Below are 10,660 nucleotides of genomic sequence, written 5' to 3'. Positions count from 1 at the left end.
ACCCAACTCCATTTTATAATATTACAGTTTTACTATGGATGTTTGATTTTCTACTTTTTTTTTTTAAATTCTTTTAAAAGAATTGTTTATTTACTGAACCTGGGGCAGATTGGATACACAACCAATTTTAAATTTACATCTTTTAATTCAATTTTGAAGTGTTTCTCACACACACACACACACATTGGCATGCAACAGCTATTCTAAGGTAAAACAGTCACCTTAAACTGTTGCAAGTATTTTCACCCAAGGTTGAAAAATTGTTTATTCTGAACATGAAAACCTGTAACAAATTTAAATTAAGTATATAAAACTCATTACTTGTAGTTTTCCCCTTGCAAAGATCCAAAAAAAATGTACAAGTAACTTAATATACATCAGTCACAACATAATCCTGGATCACCCCCACACCAAAACCGATGCTCCTTTAATTTTAAACCCAGCATCAGAGACTGAAAGTCATTTCGTTTTATACAAAACAAAATTCACATGTGCCAAAAAAGAAAGAACTAAGAAAAACAAAAACAAAACCCTAGTACTGACAGTGCTGCTCAGTACCCTAATTGAACAATGGCCAAAATGCCACTGATCAGAAATAAAATAGTGGCTGTATTTTACGGCAATGTAAATCCAAGAGGCTTTAACCCTTTGGCATCAGAAATCCCGATTTTTCCAATTACGTGAATGCATACCTCCTGTGTGCCAAGAGTGGAGAAAGTAGACGTGGCAGCATAGAAAGAACTACCATTCACTGAAACACCCAGAGAACTGGCTATAATAGAGATTTCTATTATTAGGCAGAAACCAAAAACTGGTTATTAGCTGCTTGTGTCATCAATTTAAATGTGGAGGTGATTGAGTCCTACAGTTCAAAGTAAATATTTAGGGGGAAAATGTCATTGGGCTAAATCTTATCTTTAAAACAAACACAAAATAAGGTATAAAAGTAGCAACCTGCCAGCATACTCCAAAGTCCCAGAGCTCTGCCACCAGGCTGGACAGAAAATGCCAAGATCCAGACTGTTGTTTCTCTTAAGAACTCAACAGAATGAATCTTTAATAACTTGAACTACAGAATAAGGGTTCCAAAGAATGCAGTTGCCTTAAGAAGGTACTACTGGTAGAGTCCTGTCCTAAACCAACTGCGCTGCATGAAAACAAAGGGGAAAGAAGACAGAAGAAGGACTGTATGCCTAGATTTCATTTACAGAGTTGGCATTCTGGAAGGACCTGTAAATGGCGGCAGAACTCAAGTAGGAAATGATGCCAATCAAATGTCAATTTTTCACTGTAACTTTCCTAAGAAGGTATCTTCTCCCCAATATCTAATAATCACAAAGAAACATAAGCTGTGAATGTACAGTTTGGAAAATTAAAACAAAGAAACTAATGACATTATTATGACCAAGATGTTTGGTAAACAGTGAGTCATGAGTTTGGGATCATTAGGAAAAGGCTTTTTAAACAACCCTCCGGACTTCAAAAAATCTCTTCAGGTAGTAGATCTGTCCCAATGTCATGGCAACTAGAACAAGAGCTTCAAAGAAGGACCAAAGGACCACCCTGCTGTTTGTGTAGTCATTGATGGCTCTGTGTATTCTCTCCCGAACTTCCATGTACTCCTGTTCATGCTTGACAGCTGTCACTGCCACTGCTAGTTCATTAATCATTTCTTCTAGCTTGTTCTGATGAGCTTCTGTTTCCATGTCCTGTCCTTTCGGGGCTTCCCCAATATCAATGGTGAACATCACGATCTTGGGGGTCATGGTGGACATCCGATTGCTGAAACAAAACTTGTATGTTCCATCCATATGAGCGTCAAATGTGTATTTCCCAGGGGACTCCGGGTCTCCTTTATAAATTCCTTTATTATCAGGCCCTGTAATCTCCACGTCCATGTCCAGGAAGCCGCCCTTGGCCACCTCAAAGGTGAGGCCCATCTTGGTGCCCGAGGTGACCCGCTCGAAGAAGCACTCCTCGGCATGCGCGTCGATGCTGACGAAGTAGCCCGAGGCGTGGCCAGGAGGGCGGTCATGAGCACCAGCAGCAACTTGAGCGTCACCATGGTGGGGCTGGGCCGAAGCCACGTCCAGGACTGCGGCCTCCAGCGCCGCCGGGGCCGCCACTACCTCCCTGATTTTTTACTTCAGACACAGATCCGAAAAAGTTTATTCAAGGTGATCTATACATTCTGCTTATTTCCAGAATACTTTGTCTCAAAATAAATGGTGTGTATAAAATAAAGCTGAAACACACAATTAAAACCTCATGGAAGGGAGAAGAAACTAATTTAGGGTAAGACAAAGTCATGGTCGAATATTTAATTCAACTCTAAGTTTCCTGGAAGGCAAGAAGTAAATAAATCTCCTTATCAAACAAAGGGGAAAAGATCAGTTATTCAAATAAACAATTTTCCAGAGACAAATTTTCAAAGGCATACCAAAGAAACCTATACAAAAGGTTTGATAAGGAGTGATATTAAGAAATGTCATTTTAGGAGAAAAACCTTACAAATTCAGCAGCTCTAGATTATATTTTTGGAGAACAAGTTGCGAGAAAAAAAACAAAAGATAATAGAAACATAGTGAGAACTGGATTTGTTATTTTCCCCCTCAGCTTGTTACCAAAATCCACTCACCAACTGTGATGCCTCCAGCATGCGCCCTCCTGGAGAGGAGAAAACCTGCCTTGGTTTCTTGGGGTTGCAGGTCTCATTATCTGTACTTCAACTTGTGCAAAATCAAACACCCAACATTGGAAGTGGATTTGGAGCAGGAGGGTGGGACCAGAGATAGTGGCTTGTGAGTGAGAAGCATGAAATAGTTAAATACTCAGAGCACCTGAGACAGTCACCTGCAAATCATCTATTACTCATATTTGAGTACTTAATGTTTACCACACAGGTACTCAGTAAGTATTTGATGGCTGCCAAACAAATTATTTATTTATTATTTTTGCCGTGCACCATTGTAGTCCCCACAGAAAAAAGAAGTTGGATTTTTGAAGGCAGCAGAGGCCCTCTGGGCTGGCCAGGTCATGGGGTGCTGACAGCAGGTGAGCCTAAGGGCCACTCCACACTCAGGGATCCAGCAAGCCCCCCATCTGGTGTGCCTTCATTTCCCTACCAGGGAAAAATTGGAAAAAAAATGATACTCTTCCTGCCTAGCTCACATTGAAGCATTCTATGAAATACAAAATTGCTCTGCCAAAATACAACTATAAATCAGAGACATTCTGCAAGGGAGGGGGAGGTAGAGGAATCAAAACAAAGGAGAGAAAAGCACAAGGGACTATGGTGATGGTTCTTGGGTGAATTGGTTGTGGGAATTTTATGGGGAATATATCTGAAAGGAGAAAGCATACATTGCAAAAAATGAACAATGATGTGTATATACATGTATGTAAAAAGAACATGATCATGCTAAAAAAAATGCACTGCCAATGTAAATCCATTATCTAATCTGCAACAGTGCCATCAAAAGGGAAAAAACACGCTCCATGTTTTCAGGGTTGAGATGCAGTTATTGTCATTCTCCCTGTAACCTTTTGCTTGAGGGTGATTTCATTTGCTCCATGTACTGTCTTTTCTAATTTTATCAGGAAGGGCATTTATTAGAAAATCTCAATGTGTGATGAATCAACACAGAATTACAAAAATGTGACCTTTCACTGTGCTAGTTTGCCCAATATTCTGTCCTTCCCCTCATAGCACAAAGCTATAAACAAGAAAATTCCCTCACTTAAATTGATGAGAGACCCAGAATGTGAGGGCAAATTTACTGTGGACTAGGAAAGCATACTCTTTTCCTTTTAGCTCACAGTCATGGATTCCACCCTGGAACTTGGCAGTGAACCCAAGACATGACAACACAGCTGCGACACTTGCTTGCTACACACAGACTCGACAGGTTTTAGAAGTTCTCATCACAAGAAAGAAAATTGTAATTTTGTGAGGTGATGGAGCTAAATTTATTGCAGTAGTCATTTCACAATGATCAAATCTAATCTTTTTTTTTTTTTTTAAATGAAAAACTCCCATGCTCCATCCCAAACTTAGGATCTTCAGGGCAGGGATCTGGGAATCTTAATTTTTTTAATTATTTATTTTGACTTTAATTTTCTCCCCACCACCATCCCTGTGGCCTCTTGTTCCTTTCCTTGCCCCTCCCTCTTAAGCTCAGAACCAAAAGGGTATCTGTGATGTCCAATAGGTTTTGAAGGTGTTTTGTGTTGTTGAATTGTTATATGAATGTCCAATATTTGTTTTTATCATTCTGACTTGTTTTGCTGTATATAATGTTTACATGCCCTCCATTTTGTTGAAAATGATTGCATTTGATCTTTTCTTGTGGCCATATAATATTTCATGGGATGTATGTATCACATCCTTTTGATCTATTAGTTCTTTGAAGGGGCAAATCTTTTTTTAAAAAAGATTTATTTATTTATGCATACAAGCACTGAGGTATAGGCCAGATGTGCGGGAGGGTAAGAGGATTCACCAGAGACAGAGTGGGGAGCAGAACAGGCAGACGGATCAAAATACACTGCTGATGGGAGCAGCAGGTGAGACAGGAGAGGTCTGCTGCGCCATGTGGGTAGCTCCCTGGCGGGGATCAAACTCATGCTGCATTGGCTGTGGACAGCTTCATAGGTTGCGTCTTAAGCCCTTGCACCACTAGGGTGGCCCCAAAGGGGCAAATCTTAATGCTGTACACCAGAACAACCTGAGCAGTGGGAACATGTGAAGACTTTCCCACACCAACAGACAACTCTCAGAAACCAGAAGGGTTTCAAGAATTCAACTCAATTCTAATACTATCCAACTAGTGATAACATTAGATTCCACAATTTAAGGGCTCAGTCTCCTGAGACTGTCCAGCTCTCCAGATGCCAACCACAAGACCAGGTTGTTACCTATGCTTCTGACCAATAGGCTACAAATCACAAGTTCCCAAGACCTGCCCAGGTTTGATTAATTTGTGAAAGTGACTCATAGAACTCAGGAAACCTATTTATGTACTAGATCACTGATTTATTACAATGGCTATTATTTAGGAATAGCCACAGAGAAGAGAAGCATAGGCAAGGTAAGGGGAAAGGGTGTGGAGCTTTTGTGCCCTTTCCAGGCGTGGAATAATTCCCTAAGTCACCAAGAAGTTCTTGGAAGCCCCTCCTCTTTTTTATTTTTTGTTTTCATGGAAGTTTCATTACTTAGACATGCTTGTTAACTCATTGCCCATTGGCAACTGAATACAACCTCTATCCCTCCCCACTCCCTGGAGGTCTGGGACTGGAAGTTTCATTCCTCTAATCACATGGTTGGTTCTCTGGACAACCAGCCCACATCCTGGATACTTCCAAAACAGCACTTCATTCATATACTAAAGATTCCACATCACATACAACACATTTCAAGGATTTGGGAAGCTGTGAGCCAGGAACTATGGATGAAGAGCAAATACGTATGAAAAATATACTTCAGTCATCTGAATGACCAAATATATTTGTATTTCTTATAAATCACAACTATTGTACACCTAAAATTTATACACTATTGCAGTATATAAGATGTCAGTTACATCTCAATAAAAGGGTAAAGAGGGATGGCATTTCATTACATAAGCACCTGAACTCCTATGTCCCACATCGGTTGCAGCCAAAGCAAATAGTCATGGTGAAACAGAAGCATAAAGTACCACTGAGTAAGAGAGAGGGAACAGGGAGAAAGTTCAACTAGACTGTTGCTATTTTCCTGTGAATGTAATGTGAAGAAGAAAGAGTCACGCCAACACCAAATACTTGAGATTCAATGAGTGTATGCTCCATTCAAGTGAGCCGTGACTGGCGTTATTAACCAAGACACACAGTGCAATAGGTTTTATTACCAATTCAGACCAAGTAAATTTACATATATTTTAATACAATATTTGCATCATCCTGTCACAAGAGCCCTGCAGCTGCTGCTGCCAAGGGGCATTACCGGGTTTGTTGGCCAAGTGGCCCTGAACCAGAAACGGCAGGGTTTGAGGCTGCTGATGCTGTGGGCACCCATTAGGCTGGAGCTTGAGGCTGGCCTGCAGGCTGCATATGCTGGAGCCGGTCCTCAAAACCTGGGCACCTCAGCCATTAAGCCAGGACACAGTGACAATTCTACACTCTCAAACTGTTGTTAATATTTTGAACCTGTAATCTAAACAGTAGACTTCAGAAGAAGCCTCTTTTTGATGCAAGTTCCTAGGGGTGTTTATCTAAGAGGGGTTCTCAGAGTATTTATGTCATAATCAATGGGAAGGGCTTGATAGGCACAGAATTCTGGGCCTCACTGGTGGCCAGTGGGGACTTTCCATTTTGATCAAGGTGCTCAGACAGAATCAATGCACAGTGCGTTGGAGTTAATTTGGGAAGGCTGTCTCCTAACATCTAATACACCAATGACTACTGGTGAGTTAGGGCCCATGTGTGAGTGTGCACATGAGCCTCTGAGTGTGTCACTCTGACCTAACCGACTTGTGAGAAAGAGCAATGGTTTCGTGTGACCACCTAGTTTGCTTTGAAAATTGCTGTATTGCAAACATGCAAAAATTAAGAATGTGACCTAGAACTTCATCATCACAATTTCTATTTGTACATTTTAATTTTATGTTTTCTCCCTTCTTCTCCCATTCAGTTAAAGTTTAAAATTCCCACTGCCACCAACAGAGTTGATCCTTGAGTCTTCAGGGCAAACACTGTGTCCCTAAAATTTAAGAGGAACAAGAAAGTCACAAAATTGTCTTCTGAAGACTGCTTTCTCTTTCACACTCTGTATGATAAAGTACATATAACAACAGCCTGCACTCCTGTAATAGAATGTCATGATTATTTTTTTCCAGCAAATATGCTTGAGGAAAGATTTATGCCCTTATAGGAGTTGGTCCACATACTTCAAAACATGAGCTGCACATGCCTCTGTGTCCCCACACACCATCCCAGAGCAACGACTTCCCTCTCCATGTTCCACAGAAGATGATGAAAAGGCGAAGACTATCAGATACATTCATAGGGATCTTTATGGCTCATTCTGATTCCAAGTTGCCTTTGCAAAGCTGTGGTTGATTTCCAAGTCCCCTCTGTGCAGCCCTTGAGCTGAGAGCAGCTTTCTTTATCTGTCTTGCTCTGTCCTCTCTTCCCTTGTAGACCCAGCACAAGAGTGGCCATCCCCTTGACTGTGTGAGACTAAACTGGACATCCCTGATAGTTTTCCTCCTAATCCAGCCCTTCCCACTGCAGCTTTCTCCTCCCTTCTAGTCTACTCACAGATAGATTTTTCCCCCCACCAAATTTGGAGACATAAAAATATGAAATATGGGGGAAACAAGAAGAAAGCATTTTCTCAATGCCTCCATGATTCACTAACCCAACTCCAGCTTTATCTGAGTTTTGATTATCTTGAAAGCTTTGATCTGTAAGTTATTTCATGAAATTGATAATTGATTTTTTTAAAAATAGTTTTACATAACATATAATAATATATTTTATACCAGGACTATTCCGATTCTGGGGCATTTAATTTTGACATAGGCATCAGAGATTATTCTAGTCTGACCTTGGTCAAATGTTTTCAATTGGGAAAATGAAATTTAAAAGAATGTTTTTATTAGAATGAAAGAAAGGGAGGAAGAAAGGAGGAGGGGGATGAGGGAGGAAGGAAAAGGAGAAAGGAGGTTGGTAAAGAACAAAACCAACAAATCTTCATATCCAAATTCAGGTTGAAAGCTGTTTATTTTTAAATTTTATTTAAAAATCCAAGACTTCATATTGAGCATAAGAAGAAAAATTGCCATTTATGAAATGATAATAAACAGGAATCTAAGTAAGTCTAAGCACTTGCCAAGTTTTAAAATTCTAATTTGCAATTTGTTTTTTTTGTTTTTTTAAATAGAGGCATGTTTTTATTTATTTATTTGTTTGTTTTGTTTATACATGCACTGGGTACAGTCAGAAGCGCGGGAGGGTGAGAGAATTCACCAGAGCCAGAGCGGGGAGCAGAGCAGGCAGAAGGACCGAAGCACACTGCTGAGGGGAGCAGCGGGCGGCAGGAGAGGTCTGCGCACCATGTGGGACCCTCCTCCCGTGGCCGGGGAGCAGCCGGGAATCGAACCGGCGCTGCAGAGGCCGCGGGCAGCTTCGCAACCCAGCGCTCAACCGCTGCGCCACCGGGGAGGCCCCTAATTTGCAATTTGAACTAACATTCAAAGTGCCAGGAGATTCTACAAAGGGAACGTGTTAGCTTTATTACTAGAAATATTACTAGAAACAAGCTTTCCACATTTTCCTGTGCGTTTTGAGTCCGCTGTGGGCAGAATCAAGCCAAGCAACGGGACCTAAGCCGTGTCACTCCCTCCAGCCCGGGTATACAATGCTTCTGCAGACCAGAGCACTCGTTGCATTTGTATTTTGCTCTATTTGCTGTACTAAAGGGAAACTGCTTTTGCGGCTCATGTCTAAATGTGACACTCCAGCACTTTACCCCAAGCCGCCTTCTCTCCGCTTGTTCCCACCACTGCTTTGAGGTTTCGTGGTGGGCCACAGCACAGTATTTTTAGTTTATGTCTTGATGAGCAAAACCTTTCTGTGATTGGCCAAACATAGATTCTAGTCGCAAAACAAACACACAAGAGAATTGTCATAAGCAATAGCAAATGTCAGAGAGATTTAAACTACTCAAGATTTAGAGTAGTTTCACTGGCAAAATTTGTATCCATGACAGATGAAACCTAGTTGGACTTTTCCCCAGGCAATTTCTTATCATTAAGACTGAGCTTTACAAAATTGGTTTTGCCCAGTTTGCTGGTGCCTCTCCCCAGGCCCTAGAGCTATCTTCTCTTGTCTTCCAGTGTCAGCTATCATGATGTTACTACTCCCCATTCAACCCCCTTTTGCCTTAGAACAAAAGTGGGGTATTCCCCACTTTCTCTCCATGATGGTATTAATTATTTCTGCTCCATACTCTAATTACTATTTGGTATATTGTTAAAATGAATATAAGACAGATAGACTCCATTTCAAATCCTAGCTTTGCCACTTACCCCCATTAGGTTTTGGAAGTTAACGTCTCAAAGCCTTACTTTCCTAATTTGGAAAATAGGGAAAGTCAGATTTTAGGGTGCTTTAACAAGATAGATGCCTTTTTCAGAGCTTGATGCACAGTGAGCACTCAGTAAAGGTTATTTCCTCTCCCTCCCTCCCCCAGGACAAGAGCCCTTATTGCTTATACTATCTATCCAGCTTGCCATTTGGTTTGGCCAACGAGCATTTCCGTCATGTCTATGTTTAGGGAATTTCTGCTAGATGGGTTTTAGTGGAAGCTTAGGGAAGTTGCTGCTGAAAATGCTAAGCTGCCAATGCTAATCTGATCAGAAGGTGCTTGTAACTGGTCAAACATAGTCCAGTCTTCCGTCTTCCCAGCTTCAAAGTCAGCAGGATGCAGCCTGAGCTCCACTTATCAGAAAGACCTCATTATACTTTGACACAGGATAGCAACCCAGGATGGGAAGTCAGAACTCAGTGTCTCAGGGATGAGGCCAATACCAGAAGTGGCTGGAAGGTTGCTTTCCTGGGGCAAAAGTGACATCAATGATGATAACATTAATAGTTGTCTGAAAACCAAGTTCTGGTAGAGAAGACACAAGACCAGAACCAACTATAGAATTTCCCCCAGTTCTAATCACATGATTGGAAAAACAAATGATAGCTTGCTTATACACACACCCCACATCTATTTATCTATCTATCTATCTATCTATCTATCTATCTATCTATCTATCTATCTATAGGTCACCTTATCTGTCCCTCTAATCAATAAAACAGCAAGAGACAAAAAGTAGAATGGCCTGTGAGATCTAAGACTTAACATTAAAAATAAAAAGTTCCCTTTTATGAAAATGATAACAAAAGTAATTTAAGTTTAAGCACTTGCCAAGTTTAAAAATTTTGATTTGCGAGTTGAAACTGTAAAACTCCTGTGTTTCCAGATCATTAAACTTGTAAGAAGTTGTGAATCAGCTTCCACTATTTATGTTCTCTTAGAAATGACACGATTGAGTTTCTACCTACGATTTCTACTCCCACCAGGCTTCCTTCTGCCAGGAAAGGCTATAAGAGGGTGGAGGTGGGGGTGGGGGTGGGGGTGGGAGTAGGGTGGGGTGACTGACAAAGCCAGTTTGGTGAGTGAGTAGTAGCTGGTGGAGAGATGCGGAGCAGCTGCAGTCACAGTCGGGCGCAAAGACAGAATTTAAAGTGGAACAATCAAGAGATTGTTTTTAGGACTCTGGTGACATCATACACCGTGGACCTTTTATTCATGTTCTGTATGGGACAGAGAAAGAAAGGGTCACCAATTACAGAGAAGCAGATCTGGGAACAATCTGGATTTTATAGCAGGAGCCTGCCCTTTCCTTGTTTGTGATGGTGTACACAATAACCTTTTTCATTGTTTCTGAAAAAGGGTCCATGAGAACCGGAATAGGGACAGTGAAATTGCCTGACTCTCCCTGCCTGCCTCACTGGGCTCCCTGTGTGGGCTTTACCTGGGACAGAGGAGCTGGCTCTTTGGATTCAGATGCTCATTCTAAAGCCAAGATTACACAGAGTCTGGGTGAAATGCAAAATTCTGAAA

General features: G+C 41.2%; 1 pseudogene across 1 annotated transcript; it reads right to left on the bottom strand.

Moving 5' to 3' along the window:
* Positions 1-1,460: 1,460 nt before the first annotated feature.
* LOC311171695 (transmembrane emp24 domain-containing protein 2-like) lies at positions 1,461-2,065 on the bottom strand (annotated as a pseudogene). Its single transcript has one exon. The product of its transcript is annotated as a transmembrane emp24 domain-containing protein 2-like (transcript).
* Between the last annotated feature and the right edge of the window lie 8,595 nt (positions 2,066-10,660).

The sequence above is a fragment of the Talpa europaea genome (assembly GCF_964194135.1).
Source record: "Talpa europaea genome assembly, chromosome: 6".
Taxonomy (NCBI): Eukaryota; Metazoa; Chordata; class Mammalia; order Eulipotyphla; family Talpidae; genus Talpa; species Talpa europaea.
Note: the sequence above shows the minus strand (reverse complement) of the source record. Positions and strands in the feature narration are given on the sequence as shown.